The following is a 22,988-nucleotide window of genomic DNA, read 5'->3' as shown; positions in this document are numbered from 1 at the left end:
CATTCTGACAGTGTAATAGCACCATAAGAACGGTTGTCTTAAAGACCTAAGTATAAACAAGGCCCTGGGATTAGACAACATTCCATTAGAGCTACTGATAGCCTTGGGAGAGACAGCCATGACACAACTCTTCCATCTGGCGAGCAAGATGTATGAAACAGGTGAAATACCTTCAGACTTAAACAAGAATATAATAATTCCAATCCCAAAGAAAGCAGCCGGTAACAGGTGTCAAAATTAACGAACTATCAGTTTAATAAATCATGGCTACAAAATAATAACACGAATTTTTTACAAATGAATGGAAAAACTAGTAGAAGCCGACCTCGGGGAAGATCTGTTCGGATTCCTGAGAAATGTTTGAACATGCGAGGCAATAATGACCCCACAACTTACCTTTGTAGATAGGTTAAGGAATGGCAAACCTACATTTCTAGCATTTGTAGACTACAAAAAGCTTTTGACAATGTTGACTGGAATACTCTCTTTAAAATTCTGAAGGTGGTAGGTGTAAAATCCAGGGAGTGAAAGGCTATTCACAATTTGTACAGAAACCAGGTGGCAGTTATAAGAGTTGAGGGGCGTGTAAGGAAGCAGTGGTTGGGAAGGGAGTGAGACAGGTTTGTAGCTTAGCCCCGATGTTATTCAATCTGTATACTGAGCAAGCAGTAAAGGAAACAAAAGAAAAATTTGGAGTAGGAATTAAAATCCGTGGAGAAGAAATAAAAACTTTGAGATTTGCCGATGACGTTGTAATTCTATCAGAGACAGCAAAGAACCTAGAGCAGCTGAAAGGAATGGACAGTGTCTTGAGAGGAAGATATAAGACGAACGTCAACAAAAGTGAATCAAGGATAATGGAATGTATTTGAGTTAAATCAGGTGATGCTGAGGGAATTGGATAAGGAAATGAGATACTTAAAGCATTACTAAAGACGAGGAATTTGTTAACATCAAGTATAGATTTAAGTGTCGGGAAGTCTTTTCTGAAAGTATTTGTAGGGAGTGTAGCCATTACGGAAGTGAAACATGGTCGATAAACAGAATGAAGAAGAATGCTGAAGATTAATGGGTAGATCACATGACTAGTGAGGAGGTACTGATTGGAATTGGGGAGAAAAGGAATTTGTGGTACAACTTGATTGGTAGAAGGAATCGGTTGTTAGTACATGTTCTGAGGCATCAAGAGATCAATTTAGTATTTGAGGGAAGTGTGGAGGCTAAGAATCATAGAGGGAGACCAAGGGATGAGTACACTAAGCAGATTCAGAAGGATGTAGGTTGCAGTAGTTATTCGAAGATGAAGAGGCTTGTATGGGATAGAGTAGCATGGAGAGCTGCATCAAACCAGTCTCTGGACTGAAGACCACAGCAACAACAACAATGAGAACACCAAAGTGATTCCCATATATAATGTCATCTTGGACCATGATGGTGAACTGTTGATGTCAGTATCAGAGTACATGATATAAATACAAAGAACTGGAGAGCTATAAGGGTAATAAATGAAAAATGAATTGGGGAATTCAGAAACAGTTCACAAAATACACACTGGAGAGATGTGCACACAACCTCTGGTGTTAATGAAAATACAACGTATTCTGTAACATAGGTTACTTTGAAAATGTTTTTCAAGGAAATTAACCAGTGGAATCAGAATATCATGCAAAACTGAGAGAAGTTCTGCTTGTCTTCAGTGGACAAGGAAGGTGACAAGAGTTAAATTACATTATAAAATGTGCTGTAAAATTCTAAGCAAAATCATCAGTGTTTCAGATAGAGGAAGCTCATTCTGAAGTATTAGAGTGTGAAGGTGCACGCTACTATATATGAGCCCAGTTACTCGGAACAATAGAAATTTATTAAGTCAGTGAACAAACAGAACAATAGTCTCTTGATGCCTAATTGATGTACTATGAATAACAAAACTGCAGTTCTTAGGTGTGCAGCTTGGTGCCAACTTAGCCTGTCACTGTACAATGGAATGTCCTTGGAGTGGTTGGAGGCGATATCTTGTGAGACTGAGTACTTAGAGACGATATCGGTGGCTAATCCGTTGTGACATGGGCTGCAGTGGTAGCTGCAATGGCCATGAGGTACTGAATCTGGGGAAGCCCAGCGTCAGTCGGGTGAGCCTCTGAAAGTAATGAATGACAGATCAAGGTGGCGCTTCTGATGTGCTCGATGAAGAGAGTTCCCTATTGAGGGACTCCAGATGGTTGGAGCTTTGCCACAGTAACTGCACAGATTGGTTGAGCCATGACCTATGTAGATTGCGGGAAGTTACAGGGATCAGCACTTGGGGGCACATGACTGGCAGCAGTAGTGTAGTGCCAATACTGGCAGCGACTCTTGTGACAAAGCGTGCGCCACCATGAAGCACGGTGACCGCTAGAGACTTGGAGGAAAACTATCTAGACATCTAGTTATATATACGGAAAACTATCTAGACATCTAGTTATATATACATCGATTGTTTACCTGTTCTTGTCAGAATCTGTGTAGCTAGTAGGCAAGGAAGTTAGCCACTGGTGGTTCATGGCTGTATGGAGGGTAGTAGTATCGAAGGCGCTAGCCGCATGGTGATAGGTCCCACCTCCATTTATGGTGACGCAATTGTAAAGAGTATAGGACCCCTCAAGGGTGGAGACAGACAGAATGGAGGAGGAAGTGCCAGGTCAACATTGTGAAAGATGGCCTAGACACTGAAGACAGCAGCAGAGTTGGGGTTGAGGTTTGCAATGAAACTTCCGTGAGGGCAGTACCAAAAGTGCAGTGAAAACCAGCTGGCGGCCCATTGGTGGAATGTTGGATGCCTGGGAGGTAGCTTTAGTCAGCCATAGTGCCAGTAGAGTCAGTGTCGTCGTAACTGCCGTCTGCTTCACGTCTGCTGTGCAGCGAGCTACCTTAATTTAAGTATTAACTGTATTTTTCTTACTTGTCATTTCTTCTTCTGTGTGTATTTGCTTTTAGGAAGCTTTAATTGTCGAGTGCTATTAATAGTTCCATAGATTTCGTGTTTGTTTTGAACACAGTCAGAGAGTCCCTTTAGTCAACCATAGTGCCAGTAGTGCTAGTGTTTGTTTTCAATACAGTCCAGAGACAGGTAGTGCTATTTTCATTGTTTTCTACAAGAAGTGCCTAGCAACCACAGTTTAGTGAATAAACAGCCGCCTTTAGTGAATTAGCAGTCTAGTTAAAGGTTGATTAACTCTCTTCAGTAAATTTGATTCCTTAGGATGGATAGGATGTGTGACTGCTGTGTACGGACGCAGGAGGAGCTGGCCACTGTTCGCGAACAGCTGAGCGTGTCTTCAGGCTGCTGCCTCGGAGTGTAGTGGCAGTGGGGAGTCTGGTGCGTCGCAAGGTACACCCCAGGTGTTACATGCTTCACCCACTGTCCCTGCTGTCGAGACATCTTCGCGTGTACTGGGCCACCCTCTCCCCAAGGGGAGTGGCGGGTTCAGCGGCGTTCGCGGCGCACGAGGCGGAGGGTCAATGTGGAGGCTGGCCGTGTGGCATCGCCCGCTCTGCCTGTGAGTGGACATGTGGCTGCTCCTTCAGCAAGGTCCGAACAGGCACACGGGGGGAGGGGTTTATTAGTTATTGGGAGCTCCAACGTTAGGCGGGTGATGGATCCCCTTAGGGAAATAGCGGGAAGGTCGGGGAAGAAGGCCAGTGTTCACTCTGTCTGCTTGCCGGGGGGTCTCATCTGAGATGTGGAGGAGGCCCTACCGGCGGCGATAGAGAGCACTGGGTGCTCCCAACTGCAAATTGTTGCTCATGTCGGCACCAATGACTCCTGGCGCCTGGGTTCAGAGGTCATCCTCAGTTCGTACAGGCGGTTGGCGGAATTGGTGAAGGCGGAAAGCCTCGCTCGCGGGGTGAAATCAGAGCTAACTATTTGTAGTATCGTTCCCACAACCGATCGCGGTCCTCTGGTTTGGAGCCGAGTGGAAGGCTTAAACCAGAGGCTCAGACGATTCTGCGAAGATCTGGGGTGCAAATTTCTCAACCTCCGCTATCGGGTGGAGAAATGTAGGGTCCCCCTGAATAGGTCAGGCGTGCACTACACACCGGAAGCGGCTACAAGGGTAGCGGAGTACGTGTGAAATGCACATGGGGGTTTTTTAGGTTAGATACTTCCCTCCCTAGGTCCGACAAGACGCCTCCTGAGACGCGGCAAGGTAGGAGTAGGCAAAATGCAACAGGGAGTAACAATATTAATGTGCTAATAGTAAACTGCAGGAGCGTCTACAGAAAGGTCCCAGAACTGCTCTCATTAATAAACGGTCACAACGCCCATATAGTACTAGGGACAGAAAGTTGGCTGAAACCAGACGTAAACAGTAATGAAATCCTAAACTCAGATTGGAATGTATACCGCAGAGACAGGCTGGACAGTGAAGGGGGAGGCGTGTTTATAGCGATAAGAAGTGCAATAGTATCGAAGGAAATTGATGGAGATCCGAAATGTGAAATGATTTGGGTGAAGGTCACGGTTAAAGCAGGCTCAGACATGGTAATTGGATGTCTCTATAGGCCCCCTGGCTCAGCAGCTGTTGTGGCTGAGCACCTGAAGGATAATTTGGAAAATATTTCGAGTAGATTTCCCCACCATGTTATAGTTCTGGGTGGAGATTTTAATTTGCCGGATATAGACTGGGAGACTCAGACGTTCATAACGGGTGGCAGGGACAAAGAATCCAGTGAAATTTTTTTAAGTGCTTTATCTGAAAACTACCTTGAGCAGTTAAACAGAGGACCGACTCGTGGCGATAACATATTAGACCTTCTGGTGACAAACAGACCCGAACTATTTGAAAAAGTTAACGCAGAACGGGAAATCAGTGATCATAAAGCGGTTACGGCATCGATGATTTCAGCTGTAAATAGGAATATTAAAAAGGGTAGGAAGATTTTTCTGTTTAGAAAAAGTGACAAAAAGCAGATTTCAGAGTACCTGTTGGCTCAACACAAAAGTTTTGTCTCAAGTACAGATAGTGTTGAGGATCAGTGGACAAAGTTCAAAACCGTCGTACATAATGCGTTAGATGAGTATGTGCCAAGCAAGATCGTAAGAGATGGAAAAGAGCCACCGTGGTACAACAACCGAGTTAGAAAACTGCTGCGGAAGCAAAGGGAACTTCACAGCAAACATAAACATAACCAAAGCCTTGCAGACAAACAAAAATTACGCGAAGCGAAATGTAGTGTGAGGAGGGCTATGCGAGAGGCGTTCGATGAATTCGAAAGTAAAGTTCTATGTACTGACGTGGCAGAAAATCCTAAGAAATTTTGGTCTTATGTCAAAGCAGTAGGTGGGTCAAAACAAAATGTCCAGACACTTTGTGACCAAAATGGTACTGAAACAGAGGATGACCGACTAAAGGCCGAAATACTAAATGTCTTTTTCCAAAGTTGTTTCGCAGAGGAAGATTGCACTGTAATTCCTTCTCTAGATTGTCGCACAGATGACAAAATGGTAGATATCGAAATAGACGACAGAGGGATAGAGAAACAATTAAAATCGCTCAATAGAGGAAAGGCCTCTGGACCTGATGGGATACCAGTTCAATTTTACACAGAGTACGCGAAGGAACTTGCCCCCCTTCTTACAGCGGTGTACCGTAGGTCTCTAGAAGAGCGTAGCGTTCCAAAGGATTGGAAAAGGGCACAGGTCATCCCCGTTTTCAAGAAGGGACGTCGAGCAGATGTGCAGAACTATAGACCTATATCTCTAACGTCGATCAGTTGTAGAATTTTGGAACACGTATTGTGTTCGAGTATAATGACTTTTCTGGAGACAAGAAATCTACTCTGTAGGAATCAGCATGGGTTTCGAAAAAGACGGTCATGTGAAACCCAGCTCGTGCTATTCGTCCACGAGACTCAGAGGGCCATAGACACGGGTTCACAGGTAGATGCCGTGTTTCTTGACTTCCGCAAGGCGTTCGATACAGTTCCCCACAGTCGTTTAATGAACAAAGTAAGAGCATATGGACTATCAGACCAATTGTGTGATTGGATTGAGGAGTTCCTAGATAACAGGACGCAGCATGTCATTCTCAATGGAGAGAAGTCTTCCGAAGTAAGAGTGATTTCAGGTGTGCCGCAGGGGTGTGTCATAGGACCATTGCTATTCACAATATACATAAATGACCTTGTGGATGACATCGGAAGTTCACTGAGGCTTTTTGCGGATGATGCTGTGGTGTATCGAGAGGTTGTAACTATGGAAAATTGTACTGAAATGCAGGAGGATCTCAGCGAATTGACACATGGTGCAGGGAATGGCAATTGAATCTCAATGTAGACAAGTGTAATGTGCTGCGAATACACAGAAAGATAGATCCTTTGTCATTTAGCTACAAAATAGCAGGTCAGCAACTGGAAGCAGTTAATTCCATAAATTATCTGGGAGTACGCATTAGGAGTGATTTAAAATGGAATGATCATATAAAGTTGATCGTCGGTAAAGCAGATGCCAGACTGAGATTCATTGGAAGAATCCTAAGGAAATGCAATCCGAAAACAAAGGAAGTAGGTTACAGTACGCTTGTTCGCCCACTGCTTGAATACTGCTCAGCAGTGTGGGATCCGTACCAGATAGGGTCGATAGAAGATATAGAGAAGATCCAATGGAGAGCAGCGCGCTTCGTTACAGGATCATTTAGTAATCGCGAAAGCGTTACGGAGATGATAGATAAACTCCAGTGGAAGACTCTGCAGGAGAGACGCTCAGTAGCTCGGTACAGGCTTTTGTCAAAGTTTTGAGAACATACCTTCACCGAAGAGTCAAGCAGTATATTGCTCCCTCCTACGTATATCTCGCGAAGAGACCATGAGGATAAAATCAGAGAGATTAGAGCCCACACAGAGGCATACCGACAATCCTTCTTTCCACGAACAATACGAGACTGGAATAGAAGGGAGAACCGATAGAGGTACTCAAGGTACCCTCCGCCACACACCGTCAGGTGGCTTGCGGAGTATGGATGTAGATGTAGATGTAGATGTACCACAGCCGAGTACAATGACCAGGGCAAGATGGCACAGGATGGAGACCTGCAGAAGGCATGGTGCATGCATGAGAGTTGCCTGTTGGACAATAAAAATGATGAAATCCATAATTGGCATCGGGGCAGCATAGGACAAAGCTCCAGCTCTCGGCTGATATACATCTGTGGAGCAGCAAGTTAAGTATTTATTTTTTTCTGTTTTCCGTATACTATATTTATTAAATTTCGTTCATATTTTTCTGCTGCTGATGTTCAATCTTGCGTTTTTGTAAGGGTGAATTCATTCAGTCTGTAGTGGACTAAAGTACGCATCATGTTGAAAGGGGGCCAAGTTTTCAGCCATTCTGCGCATCCCCCTCCACTAGCCACTGGCAGCCATTAATGTTCATTCTCTTTCTGAGCAGGTAGCAGTGAGTTACAGCTAGACAGTGAGAATCTCACTCCTGCATGCTGCACTGTTGCCGTACCTCACAAGAACTGAATTATTCGTTCAGCTGTCAGTGTTTTTTTGTTTTCTTTCTTTTCTTGTTGCAGTGTAGGTGTGAATGTGTATCTGTAAATGTGTATCTGTAAATGTTTAAGTGTGATTAAAAAAAAGCCAGGTGATGGTAATAAATGTTATGTGCTTCACAAGCAGGCGAGGGGGATTATTTACTGCATTCACCACTTTTTCAAATGTGACTTTGAAAGCAGGTCTCCTACTGTTGACATTTGAAGACACAAGAATGGACTCCAGAGCTATATGGTATCGGCAAGAGAACTTTAAAGAGAATTGTAAACGACAGTGTCAGAGCTGTAGGAATGATAGAAAAAAGTTCGTTTAGTGTCACCTGGAAAGCATTGATATCGCACGGAACCTGTAACACAAATGGATGGTTTTAACAACAATGTTTTAAAGTGCTCCATGTGAATGATGAATGCCCAGCATCACAAAAATGTGTTTCAGTTATGCAGGAGAAAATGAGCTTCAATGGTAAGTGCTTCATCGATGTAAAGAATTTTAAAAGATGTTGGTTCCTGATATGTTGAGAAGAGAGTTTTTAGTTCAAAGAAGTGACATAGGAGCAGTACGAACTACATCCCATATAAAAATTCAAGATTGAAGCGAAGCAAGTAACTCAACAGTGTATTACCTTGATGAAACATGAGCCAATTAGAATCATTCCAGGAACATCTGCTGGAAAATGAGTGAGGGTTCTGGCAGTTTCAGAGTTTTCATAGGAATAGGTTCTCGGATAATTATTCTGCATGCTGACTCTTCTTCTGGTTTTTTTTCTGAGAGTAAACTTGTATTTACATATAAGAAAAACAGCAGTGACTAGCATTCAGAAATGAATGCTGTCAGTTTCGTGACGTGATTCGCTATTCTTGTCATACCTTGGTTCAAAGTTGGTCATTGCCAGTAATAATTCAACTATTACAGAGAAAGCACCAAGTATAAACACCAGAAAAGCACATATTTGTCTTTGGCTTAAAAATAACAATTTTAAGCACAGTATATATCAGACTTTTGTCTATCTCCTGCAGCTCGTTAATTTGTACAAGTCACATGACAGAATGTACAAACTTGACTTCCTTACATGTGAATGGGATCACACAGTTTTGCATTTACCCATGTGTCGCTGCCAGTGTAGTACTATGGAATTAATTTGGGCAAAGGATAAGGCCACATAATACGTGTTCGGGGTGGGGGGGAGAGGGGCGGGGGGGGGGGGGGGGCATTCAAGGTAAAAGTCACTGAATCGCTTGTGCATGAGGCAATAGACAACATCCCACCTGTAGTAGCATGGGCACAATCTATGTGGCATGCTGAAAAGCTTCAGAAAGAATAATTTGACTGGGAAGTGATGATGGATATAAGTCTTGAACCTATCATCGTAAATTTACAATCAGATTGTTTGGAAACAGACTCAAATAGAAGTGACAATGGTATTACAACATAGACTGTGGAACAAAGTAATAATATTTCTTAGTTGTAAAGACTTGTGGCTTAAAAAGTGTTTTTGTCAACTTATCAGTTGCATACAAATAATGAGAACTTCCTAGCCTTTTTGATAGGACTTTGTATCCTTTGAATTATTCAGACTATAATGTTCAACATATTGCCCAAGGATAACTTAAGCTTCTCTCACCATGTTTTATCCTCTAATAACACACGAAAATGCTGGATAAATTTGTCAAAAGTCCAATATTTCCACATGCATTTGGCATTTGGCATTTTCAAGGCACAAACTGGGCAAGATCCTAAAATGTCAAGAACTGTTAGTGGTTGAGATATAGGTGGTTTTCGACATTATCAGCATCATTCCCTGATGGTTAATTATTTGTGGATTATAATTGTAGTCTCTCAGTGTAATGTCGAATGAGTTAGTTTACCCTCATAATTCCCATTAACAACAAAAAATATAGTAACTTACTGACCATTTTTATGACAGTCTTTTCATTACTCTTTTCTGCCACTAATTCTTTTTTATGCACAGTGATTACACTTAACTACAGTCAAACATATCAACACACTTACCTTATATACATTTTAAAAATTCCATTGAGTAGAAGCAGTTGTCAAGCAAATACAGGGTGTACATAAAGTCCGGGAACTCTTTCAATTATTTATTGCACAAGAACTAAACATTGTACGGAAGTCATACATATTGCATTTTGAAGAGAAACTCTGAAAGTTTTTTTTTTTTTTACAAATATTCGATATGCGAACCATGAGCGACCCAGCAGACGTCAATATGGTAATCGAATTCTTGCCATACCCGTCCCAGCATGGCATCGTCGACTGTGGCATTCACTTCCTGTATTCTCTCCCGGAGCTCTGCTACATCACGTGGTAGAGGCAGTACATACACCAGATCTTTAATGTGTCCCCACAGAAAAAAAAGTCACACGAAGTAAGATCTGGTGATCGGGGAGGCCATTTCGTGAAACAGCTGTCCCCTTTTGTAGCACTACTGATCCATCGATGCGGCAGCTCCGTGTTAAGTTACCCACAAACTTCTCGATGAAAACAGGATGGAGCCCCATCTTGCTGAAAGATGAAAGGAGAGTCCAATTGCATGTGAGGCATCAGCCATTGCTGCAACATGGCCAAGTAAGAATATCCAGTGACAGTGTTCTGGGTGAAGAAGAGTGGCCCGCACAGTTTTCGATGTGACAAGGCACAAAAAACGTTTACCTTTGGGTAATCACGCTCAAATTCAATGCATTTGTGTGGATGCTTTGTACCCCAGATTTGGCAGTTATGGCTTTTCACTTTCACATTAGTGTGAATAGTGGCTTCATCACTAAAAATTAAGCAGTCAACAATGCCATCCCTAAACTCATTCAATTGTTGCAACTACGAACAAAACTCAAAACGCTTGTCTTTGTCCTCCAATTTGCATGGTTTCGTAGACAGCTTCTGTCACAGGACTTTCCACACTGTCATTGGAGCCATTTCGAGTTCACAGGATGCACAACGGACTGATTTCTTTGGACTCCACATTCACTTCCCTCACACTGGGATGTACACTTCTCTTTGCTGGGCACAGGCAACGCGTCTAACGAATTTGTTGTGCCAGTGGTAAATGGCCTTCCTTGTTGGTGGCTTCTTACCATAATCGGTTCTAAACATCCATTGAACAGCTGTAGCACATTTGTTGAACTCCCACACACAGAAAGCTTGCTCCGCACCTTTACTGGCCATGTTTGTGACTAGCGCTGAGCAGCAAATTACCAAACTACGCTGTGGCAGTATAAATGGAAAAAAACCTTCAGGGTTTCTCTTCAAAATGACATATGTATGATATTTGTACAATGTTTGGTTTTTGTGCAATAAATAATTTAAAGTGTTCTTGGAATTCATGTACACCCTGTATAATGATATTGGTTTGTGCTTGAAGTTAATTTCGTTGTGTATTAAATTTTTTCTTATAATACAGTTCAAATTGCAATAAATGATAATTATTGCAAGCAGTTTCAATGATCTTGTCATTAGACAATTGTCATTTTGAGAAAAATTGTACTTCAAGTTTTCACAAAGCTGTGTCAGTTGTTCTCGCCTCCCAACGTTGTGCAGCGTAAATCTGTGGAGCAGTGGATGCAACATGGTCAAGACGTGAATTAATATTTCTCTTATGACAACTGATCATAATTGGTTTTAATATTTATTGTTCCATTTGTAGATTTGAACGTATAATATGATGTACCATAGGCAAATGTGCCTGACTGTTGTCTGCTGCAATGCAGTTCGGCAACATGGACTTTGTTTGTCCGCTCTATGCAGCCGTGCATGCGCATTTCTCATCCCTCCACTGCTCCACCTCTATTCATGGAAGTGCCATCTTACGTGACATGAGAAATAGTTGCTCACTGAACAGCCAGCTACATAGCCCACTAATGCATCAGCATCCATTGGTGACACATCAGGAGGGTAGCAAGTTGCATATCTAGGATTCTGTCTGCTTACGTAGTTCACTTCTTCAGTTAGTCTTGTTAGGATTGTGAGGATGTGACCATGCTGTGTGCAGATGGTTTAGGAGCTGGCTGCAGTTCGCAATCAGCTGAATGTGCTTTTGACTACAGTCAGTCACCTTCAGGCTGCTGCCTTGGGGTGTAGCAGTGGCAGAGATTCTGGTGCATCATGTGGGACACCTCAGATGTCACTCATTTTGCCCACCGGCTTTGCTTCCGAGACATCTCATAGTGCGCCTGAAGCGGTGTATCTGCCCTCACAGCAGGGTGGGTGGTAACACATTCACATTGGTCGAGGCAGAGGGCCAATGTGGAGACTGGCCTCCTGGACTCACCCATTCACCCTGAGAGTGGATAAGAGGCCACTCCTTCGGCAGAGTCCGAGTAGACACATGGGGGACAGGTTTGCCATTTATTGGGAGCTCCAGTGTTAGGATCCGCAGCTTGTGATCTCGTGGTCGCATTCTTACTTCCCAAGCATGGGGTCCTGGGTTCGATTCCTGGTGGGGTCAGGGATTTTCACCTGCCTCGAGATGACAGGGTGTTTGTATTGTTCTCATCATGAGACACTGTACTAAACCTGCAGGACAGGACAAGTAGTAGGAATTGTGGAAGGGAGCCAGAATGAGCGGCTGTCAGTTACTCTCCAAACACAACACTTTATTTAGTTGTCCAAACATTACAGCGAAACTTCTAAGCTTGACTGTCAACAGTAAACGTCCTTAATTTTAAAACAGCTGAAGGCCCAAGAGATATGGGGAAACATTCCACGTGGGAAAAATTTATCAAAAAACAAAGATGATGTGACTTACCGAACGAAAGCGCTGGCAGGTCGAAAGAGACACAAACAAACACAAACATACACACAAAATTCAAGCTTTCGCAACAAACTGTTGCCTCATCAGGAAAGAGGGAAGGAGAGGGAAAGACGAAAGGATGTGGGTTTTAAGGGAGAGGGTAAGGAGTCATTCCAATCCCGGGAGCGGAAAGACTTACCTTAGGGGGAAAAAAGGACGGGTATACACTCGCGCGCACACACACACATATCCATCCATACATATACAGACACAAGCAGACATATATATATATATATATGTGTGTGTGTGTGTGTGTGTGTGTGTGTGTGTGTGTGTGTGTGTGTGTGAGTGAATGTTTCCCTATTATATTCATATCATTAATTTGAACCCAACCATCACGTTTATTATTGTCACTGTTGCATTTCGAAATCTTTTCTGTCGTCTTATTTTCTCTTTCTGTGTTTTGCCAGTAGTTTCACTTTGTATTCACCTTCTCCTTTTTAGCATAATTTACTATACAATTTTATCCCGCCGATATATACTCAATAATACGTAATACGTAATAATACGTAACCTACTTCCAAACCAAAACCAATAATTTTTTTTTTTCCCCCGCTTTCAACACTACCGCCGCTATAAAATCCACCGTTTCTAGTTCACAAACAGTTCCTTTCACCTATTAAACAACCATTTCGGCTAGTTCTAATAACTTTCACTTTATTTCCATTTCCGTTTTTCACACATCATTGATCATTTTTAGCCGCTTCCCACAGGTTTTAACGTCATTATTTCTTCGTCAGACAATTGTTAGCCTCATTCTCATAATCTGCCACCACAAAACCACTCCTTTTAATACATTTACACATAGTTTTTTCGAAATTTTCCCGAATTTCTCCACCCTTTAACGTGTTTTGGCGGCAACACAACCACCTAACCTTTATGCACATCGTTGTCTACCAACCCAAGTTCACCACAGGATCAACACAACCAACACTTTTTCGCCTTTTTTCACACCAGATCTCCAGTTGCTTTCTAGTTCACCTTTATCTCTCCCCATATATATATATATTTTTTTCATTTTCATTTCAGCCTCATGTTACACTTTCCACCTTCTAATACCATGTCACTCTCACAACATGCCCACAACGACCCCATTAAGTTTTATTTGCATTCCCTCTGCAAACATGCCTTCGCCCTAGCCAAATTACGCTCCCATATTTTATTTTCTCAGGCTTGTCTGACATTTGGCATTACCCCCAAAGGCCTCACACTTAAAGTTCCCATCTCTAGCTGCAACCCTTCTTTCCATCAGTCTCTATACCAGTTCCAAACTGAACAATCCATTGCCCTCACCCACCTAATCCTTCACCTACACATCAACTCAGCCAATGAACACACCCGTCAACTCCTATCCTTAATAAAAGTACTCAATATTTCCTCTCCCGCATCCACGCTGGCTGTTCAAAGCATCCTCCTGCAGGCCAACCTCAAATTAGAACAGCATGCCACCTTCCACCTCAAAAAATTATCCAATCTCCTGGTTTCCCACCTCCGGAAAGGCAACTCACTCACCCTTCACAAGCTTTCCAGCAAACCTCAACCTCCTCTCATTGCACACAAACCCAGTCTCTCCCATCTACTCAATCTCCCATTTCCAGCTCCACTCCTTCCAAAACCTCAAAATTAAAATCAACATAAATCTGGAACCACAACACCCCAATTCAGTAGTTAACCTTTCCTCCAAACCTCTCTCCCAATCCGAAACCTCTGTCCTATCCAAAGGCCTCACCTTCAGCCCCACTCCCAGATTCAACCAAACAGCCATCGTCAAAGATTTACTGTCCTACATTCGTACTCTCTGCTGGAAATATCACTTTGCCATGAAGAAAAATGATCCTAATCCTACTCCTAATGATCCAACTCCCCAAGACACTATCCAAATTGAACCCTGCCTGGAACAGTTCCGTCCTCCGTCACAGCGGGACCCACCTCCTCTTCCTCAAAATCACCCTCTCCAAACCTTCCAGGAATTTCTGACTTCCAGCCTTGCTTCTCAATCCTCCTTAAAAAACCTTAATCCTACACCCAACATCACCACTGCTGAAGCCCAAGCTATCTGTGATCTGAAGGCTGACCGATCCATCGTCATTCTTCCAGTGGACAAGGGTTCCACGACCGTGGTACTTGATCGTCAGGAGTATGTGGCTGAGGGACTGCGTCAGCTTTCAGACAACACCACATACAAAGTTTGCCAAGGTAATCCCATTCCTGATGTCCAGGCAGAGCTTCAAGGAATCCTCAGAACCTTAGGCCCCCTACCAAACCTTACACCTGACTCCATCAACCTCCTGACCCCACCGACACCCGGCACCCCTACCTTCTACCTTCTTCCTAAAATTCACAAACACAATCATCCCGGCCGCCCCATTGTAGCTGGTTACCAAGCCCCCACAGAACGTATCTCTGCCTACGTAGATCAACACCTTCAACCCATTACATGCAGTCTCCCATCCTACATCAAAGACACCAACCACTTTCTCGAACGCCTGGAATCCTTACCCAATCTATTACCCCCGGAGACCATTCTTGTAACCATTGATGCCACTTCCTTATACACAAATATTCCGCACGTCCAGGGCCTCGCTGCGATGGAGCACTTTCTTTCACGCCGATCACCTGCCACCCCACCTAAAACCTCTTTCCTCATTACCTTAGCCAGTTTCATCCTGACCCACAACTTCTTCACTTTTGAAGGCCAGACATACCAACAATTAAGGGGAACAGCCATGGGTACCAGGATGGCCCCCTCATACACCAACCTATTCACGGGTCGCTTAGAGGAAGCCTCCTTGGTTACCCAGGCCTGCCAACCCAAAGTTTGGTACAGATTTATTGATGACATCTTTATGATCTGGACTCACAGTGAAGAAGAACTCCAGAATTTCCTCTCCAACCTCAACTCCTTTGGTTCCATCAGATTCACCTGGTCCTACTCCAAATCCCATGCCACTTTCCTTGACGTTGACCTCCATCTGTCCAATGGCCAGCTTCACACGTCCGTCCACATCAAACCCACCAACAAGCAACAGTACCTCCATTATGACAGCTGCCACCCATTCCACATCAAACGGTCCTTTCCCTACAGCCTAGGTCTTCGTGGCAAACGAATCTGCTCCAGTCCGGAATCCCTGAACCATTACACCAACAACCTGAAAACAGCTTTCACATCCTGCAACTACCCTCCCGACCGGGTACAGAAGCAAATAACCAGAGCCACTTCCTCATCCCCTCAAACCCAGAACCTCCCACAGAAGAACCCCAAAAGTGCCCCACTTGTGACAGGATACTTTCCGGGACTGGATCAGACTCTGAATGTGGCTCTCCAGCAGGGATACGACTTCCTCAAATCCTGCCCTGAAATGAGATCCATCCTTCATGAAATCCTCCCCACTCCACCAAGAGTGTCTTTCTGCCGTCCACCTAACCTTCGTAACCTCTTAGTTCATCCCTATGAAATCCCCAAACCACCTTCCTTACCCTCTGGCTCCTACCCTTGTAACCGTCCCCGGTGTAAAACCTGTCCAATGCACCCTCACACCACCACCTACTCCAGTCCTGTAACCCGGAAGGTGTACACGATCAAAGGCAGAGCCACGTGTGAAAGCACCCACGTGATTTACCAACTGACCTGCCTACACTGTGAAGCTTTCTATGTGGGAATGACCAGCAACAAACTGTCCATTCGCATGAATGGACACAGGCAGACAGTGTTTGTTGGTAATGAGGATCACCCTGTGGCTAAACATGCCTTGGTGCACAGCCAGCACATCTTGGCACAGTGTTACACCGTCCGGGTTATCTGGATACTTCCCACTAACACCAACCTTTCAGAACTCCGGAGATGGGAACTTGCCCTTCAGTCTATCCTCTCTTCTCGTTATCCGCCAGGCATCAACCTCCGCTAATTTCAAGTTGCCGCCGCTCATACCTCACCTGTCTTTCAACAACATCTTTGCCTCTTTTACTTCCGCCTCGACTGACATCTCTGCCCAAACTCTTTGCCTTTACAAATGTCTGCTTGTGTCTGTGTATGTGCGGATGGATATGTGTGTGTGTGTGTGTGTGCGAGTGTATACCTGTCCTTTTTTCCCCCTGAGGTAAGTCTTTCCGCTCCCGGGATTGGAATGACACCTTACCCTCTCCTTCCCTCTTTCGTGATGAAGCAACCGTTTTTTGCAAAAGCTAGAATTTTGTGTGTATGTTTGTGTGTCTATCGACCATATATATCATGTTGGACAGCGACAACAGGTGAGGAAAGGACACTGCCTGAATTTGTGGCAGCGACCAGGCCAGGTAACCAGATCACTAATATCCACAAGGCAGAAAATTCCGCTGGTGCACTTGAATTTCAAACCAACAAATATAGTTAATTCCACCACATGACAGCTAAATCTTCACCAACTTGAACACTTGCTGTTGCTCCCAGGAGTACTGCCGAAAGTAACCACCAACCAAGGGGACAACGTGAACAGACGTGGCTTTGATAATTAACTCACCACTCAAGTTTCATGTCCTGGGTTGGTGAGCCACAAACATCGTATCACTCAGAACAGCCCCCACATGCTCCGACACTGCATAGAGACCACCAGCGGACCCAGCCGACTGTGCCGCGTGGAGACTTGCTTGCTGATCTGCTCCAACCAACCGACTGGCTGCACACCGCCAAGCCGGAACTATAAGCACCAGACGAAAGATGGTATACGGTGCAAATATCGATACACACCGCTGCTGCCACACATAGAAAGAGGAAGAACCACAGCATAACCGCAGTAACTGCGGGAACCAAATGCAGAGTAACAGCAAATTTTTAAAGCAACACATAAGCCAGGGTCAGCATGGCTCAGCCTCCCCCCCCCCCCCCCCCCCCCCCCTCCCTCAAACTTAATCCAGGGAGGGGGTAGTCCAAATGCTGAGCTACTTGAACTTAACCTGACTAAAGTGAACCTGATATTGCTTACCTGAGCTGTTCTCCTTGACCAGCAGATTTACCGGGCCTAATATATGCGTGATAGTGCATGGACCCAAAAAACGAGGAGTAAATTTACTAAGATTCCCACCGCGCACCTGCCTCCCGTGGAAATTGCGGACGTAAACCTGGCCACCCGGCCTGCCCTGAAAGGTTTCCCGATTACGATTATAACGCTCTACTTGCTTATTATGAGCTCTGAGTATATTATGCCTGGCCTGGTTCCAGTTTTCCTGGATAACACATGGTTTAATGTCGGCTGGAATAAGATCTTGAATTCGCCACAAGTTCTAAAGAGGGGAATTAACCGGGTAGGAAGAGATCAAGAATGGAGGCGTAGCTCGCAAGGCATCATGACTGGCGGTATTAATAGCAAAACTAAGCCAGGGAAGACTGGAGTCCGATTTACTGGGGGTTTTCTGATGATAAATAATCAGAGCGGACTTAAGATTCCGATTAACTCGCTCTACAAAGGACCCCTGGGGATAATATGAGGTGGTGGGGACATGCTTGACACCACTCTGAAAACGGAAGGCCTTGAAAGGGCCCGAAAGGAAAGCAGGAGCGTTATTACTAACTAACTGCTTGGGTGGCCCAAAAACACTGAAGATATTAGTTAATGATTAAAGGTGGTGGTAGTGGTAATGTTGCAGCTCTGAAGGAGCCAAGTAAATCTAGAGAAAGCATATATTACAACTAGTACATATAGATGTCCTCTTTTAGTACGAGGTAAAGGCCCCAAATTGTACATGGGAGAGGACTCTCGTTCAGAACTCAACCAACCTTGTTGAAGAGCATTACTGGGGTTTGGCTACATTAAACAATCGGCATTGGGATATTTGTCTCACATCCTGGTGCATTGCATAGAGGGCCAAGTTAAATTCTCCTTGATTTTCTGGAGAGTCTTATAAGTCCCTAAATGGCCACCCACCAACAACTCATGAAAATAACGAAAGACTGGACGTACCAAGGTTACAGGCAAACAGATCTTAGACTGCCTAGCATTGCTGACCTTCCTGCAAAGAATACCCATCTTGACCTCATACTCGTCTGACAGCTCTCCTGCCAACACACGTTGCTTAATACTGTCCCACACAGGTTCCCGATACTGATGCTGAGCAATGTCTTCGAACAAAAGGGGAATTTCACCCAACACCATTCAATTAAGATTGTCGCGCTCCACCTGCTTTGTTCTCTCACTAACCGTAGCTTCTGTAAACTTCCAGCAGAGAACATCTGCAAGGACATTTTCAGAGCCCTTCACATGTTTGACTTCAAACTGAAATGCTGAAATATGCACTGTCCACCTGGCAATACGGCCAGTTTTATGCGACCTAGCCAATACCCAGCTCAACGCGTGATTGTCAGTTCCCAATTGGAAAACCCAATGTCCAAGGTAGAAGCAGTACTTCTCTAAGGCAAATAAAATGAACCAAGGCCTCGCACTCGTAGACAGAGTAATTAAGCTCGGCATCAGTTAACCGATGAGACGCGTAAGCTAATGGCTGTCTCTGCCCCTCAAACTCCTGGAGGAGAACAGCTGAAATCCCCACATTAGAAGCGTCAGTCTGCACAGTAATCCTATTAAAATTGAGTACCCCCAAGAATGGGTTAGCTATCACTGTCTTAATGTGCTCAAAGGCAGCCTCCTTGGCAGGTACCCATTCAAAACGCACACCCTTTCAGTGTAACTGATTTAAGGGTGCCGCCAAATGAGCAAAATTGGGAACAAAGTGCCTAAAGTAATTTGTCATACCTATAAATTTAGCAATTCCCTGCTTATCAGTAGGAGGAGGCAATGTCCGCAGGGCTTTCGTTTGCTCTTGGTCAGTGCAAATACTCTGACTTGACACTATATGGTCTAGGAAAGACACCTCCCGCTTAGCTAGCATGATTTTACTAGGCTTAAAAGTTAGACTGGCTCCCTGCAACCTCAAGAGAACTTGCCAAATGATCCTCAAACGAACGACTGTAGATAACCAAGCCATCCAAATAATTATAGACACAGACTAACTTCAAGTCACCAAGGATATTATCCAACGAACAGGTAAGCACCTCTGCTCCGGTAGCTAGTCCAAAAGGAACTCTGTTAAACTCGAACAAGTTCCAATCAGTACAAAAGGCAGTAACATGTTTACATTCCTCAGCCAAAGGAATTTGATAATAGGCCTGATTCAAATTGAGGACCGTAAACCAGTTAGCGCCGGCAAATCTAGTAAAAGAATTATGCAGATCTGGCAGGGGTACTGATTCAAGTACAACCTTAGCATTCAAACGGCCGTAGTCAGCCACAGGTCTGTAATTGCGCCCCTGATCTTTAGGTACCAAAAATATTGGAGAAGGATGAGCCAAAGTAGAGGGCCTTATCACTTCTTGTTGGAGCATCTGAGAGATCTTAGCCCTGAGTATCTTCACCTTCGGAGGTGAGAGGCGATATGGAGACTGCCTAACTGGAATATCATCAGAGAGATGGATATGATATTCGAGAACGCTAGTGACGCCAAGGTTATCACTAAGGAGTTGGGGAAAACCGTGCAACAGTTTGCGCAACTGAGAGGCCTGATTGGGCAAGAGATGGGCCAAATCAAATTCATTAGCTGCAACCTCCAGGGCGAAGGCCCCGGAAGTCTGCCATACACTAGATTTAGTGCACTCGCAAAGACCAAACTTCTCGGTACGAGAAAACTTAAAGGAAAAGGTCTGTCTGTAATAATCCAAGATCAACCTGGTTTTATGGATGAAATCATACCCCAATATTAGATTAACAGGCAGTTCTTTAACCAAGGCTAAGGGTGGAGAGGTAACCCCTGACCATTGGCAACCCGACATCTCTGCACCGGCAAAGGGACCGAATGAAGTTTGGTAAGATGCCCAAATTCCAAAAACCACTCAAAACTCAATAACAAAAAACAACTACCAGAATCCAAGAGCACACAAACAGGCTCACCACCTACCGGTGAATGAACATAAGGCAAAATGGGTGATGAGAGAGCGACCACCTGGGCATGTCAAGGCCTAAAGATGCGAACCCGAGTTCATGGGCGAACCCGGCATCATCTATTGGCTCTAGGAGTACAAGGCTGAACACAAGAGCGTACCAAGTGAGTTGTACTGCCATATCTGAAACAACGCCGGGGTTCCCTTTTGATAACTTGAATGGATACAGATAATCCGGAATTGGCGCCTTACTCTCCTGACATACATGGCTCTCAACGGGTAATGCAGATGCTACTACAACCGCATCACGGAACTCTCCACAGGTTTCAGTCTGCTTATGGAAAACAAAATGCGACTTACCACCACATACATTCCCTTAAGAACGATACAGACTAATTCTTGTTCAGGTAAATCAATCAATAAGGCCAAAGAGGCTGTCTGGACTCTATCGACATATTGATATAACTGCTCCTAGGCCCGCTGCACTTCCCAAATGTAATGACACTCAAGTTGTTTCTGAACCCCGGTGGTTAACCTTTGGCTAATTGCAAGCTCCCTTAATTGCTGCAAGGAAAGCTCTTCCGCCACGGCACGTGAGAAGAGGTTCTGCCACTCACCTCTAGCTAGCAGGTACAACAATGACAAAATTACTTGGTGCGGCACATGAAAGGCGGCCGCGTGTTGCTCTAGACGAACCAGCAACCACAACAATTTCTCTACCTGATCAAGTCACTCTACAACCAATTCAGTAATATCCTGAAAGAAATAGGCCAGAGGATTAGGCAACTTAGCAAACACAGCATCTGACTTAACAGAAAATGGAACAGTGCCACCACCGGGCTGGCTCTCATGCTCTCACTGATAGCGCACATCACTGTCTCCAAACTTCCTCTCATCCAACTCCAAACATGTAAGCTTTAACTGTAATGCGCTTACCAGGTTCCCTAACTCACCGGTCAATTTTTTGTATACTTGATCTGCTGGCAAGACAACCAAGAGGCAGCCAGGGACCCACCAACAAGACGACTTGCTAACCACCGACCAGTGTATGAGAATTCCAAAGCCAAAAAAAGCCAAAACGTTACAGACATAGCCGCCTACAACCAAAAATACATTATGCTGTCAAAAACTACACACCATGTTGGACAGCGACAACAGGTGAGGAAAGGACACTGCCTGAATTTACGTCAGCGACCACGGCAGGTAGCTGGAACACTAATGGGCACAAGGTAGAACATTCCGCTGGTGCGCTTGAATTTCAAACTGACAAATTAGTAAATTCCACCACACGGCAGCTAAATCTTCACCAACTAGAACACTCGCTGTTGCTCCCAGGAATACTGCCAACAGTGAACCACCAACCAAGGGGACAACGTGAACGGACGTGACTTCGGTAATTAAATCACCACTCAACTTTCATGTCCTGGGTCGGTGAGCCACGAACCTTGTAGCATTCGGAACAGCCCCCACATGCTCCGACACTGCATAGAGACCACCAGCGGGCCCGGCCGACTGTGCCGCACGGAGACTTGCTTGCTGATCTGCTCCAACCAACCAACTGGCTGCACACCGCCAAGTTGGAACTATAAGCACCAGACCAAAGATAGTATACAATGCAAATATTGATACACACTGCTGCTGTCACACATAGAAAGAGGAAGAATCATGGCATAACCACAATAACCGTGGAAAACCAAATGCAGAGTAACAGCCAAGTTTTAAAGCCACGCATAAGCCTGTGTCAGCCAGGCTCAATCATCATTCATGAAAGTGTCGAGATTGGACTGAGCAAAGGTTGGGAATTTGTATGGGCATTGATAACCGTGCAATAGAGTGCCCCACAAACCAATCATCATCATAATCATAATCATCATCATCAACCTCTTGGGCAAGTAGCATTCTGGGATGGAAAGAAAGCCAACATGCATTCGGTATGTCTGCCAGGGGACGTCATCTGAGATGCGGAGGTGGCCTTACCTGCGGCTGTTGAGTTTCCAGGGTGCAGTCATCTCCAAGTTTTGGCTCACTTCCTCACCAGCGACACATGTTGCATGGGTTCTGAGGGCGTCGTCATGTCTTACAGGTAGTTGGTGAAGGTGGTGAAGATTGCTGGCCTCATGTGTGGGGTGCAAGCTGAGCTCATAATTTGCAGCATTGACCCAGAGTTGATTGGAATTCTTTGATTTGGAACTGAGTGGAGGATCTCAACCAAAGGGTTCATCGACTCTGTGGTGGTCTTGGCTGCAGATTTCTAGACCTGCATTATCATATGGGGATTTGTGGGACTCCTGTTGGTAGGTCAGGGGTGCACTACATAAAAGAGGCAGCTACTCAGGTAGCAGAGTACTTTTGGAGTGCACAGAAGGATATTTTAGGCTAGAAGCTATGTCGAGATGCCCTGATCAGTACTCACCAGTTGATTACACTGCAAGGGAAGTCAGACAGCATTCAGAGTAAAGACACTTCGAATGTCAAAATTTTATCAGTAGACTATCGAAGTATTTGTAATTAAGTCTCGAATTTGCTGCCCTCCAGAAAGGTTCCCACTTGGGAGCGAGAGCTGGCTGAAACCCAAAGTGGAAAGCACTGGCATATTTAGCAAATCGTGGAATGTATATTGGAAATACCAATTAGAGACCATAGGAGGTGGAGTTTTCATTGCAATTGATAAAAATTTGTCTCTATTGAGGTCGAAGTTGAGCGTGACAGTGAAGTTGTCTGGTGGTCGCATATAACAGGTGTAGGTGA

The 22,988-nt window shown here is 44.5% G+C and overlaps 1 protein-coding gene across 1 annotated transcript in view; it reads left to right on the top strand.

Moving 5' to 3' along the window:
* The window catches only part of LOC126456398 (uncharacterized), a 258,254-nt gene that overhangs the window by 99,617 nt on the left and 135,649 nt on the right, over positions 1-22,988 (top strand). The window lies entirely within an intron of this gene.

This window comes from Schistocerca serialis, chromosome 2 (genome assembly GCF_023864345.2).
Source record: "Schistocerca serialis cubense isolate TAMUIC-IGC-003099 chromosome 2, iqSchSeri2.2, whole genome shotgun sequence".
NCBI classification, from domain to species: Eukaryota; Metazoa; Arthropoda; class Insecta; order Orthoptera; family Acrididae; genus Schistocerca; species Schistocerca serialis.
Note: the sequence above shows the minus strand (reverse complement) of the source record. Positions and strands in the feature narration are given on the sequence as shown.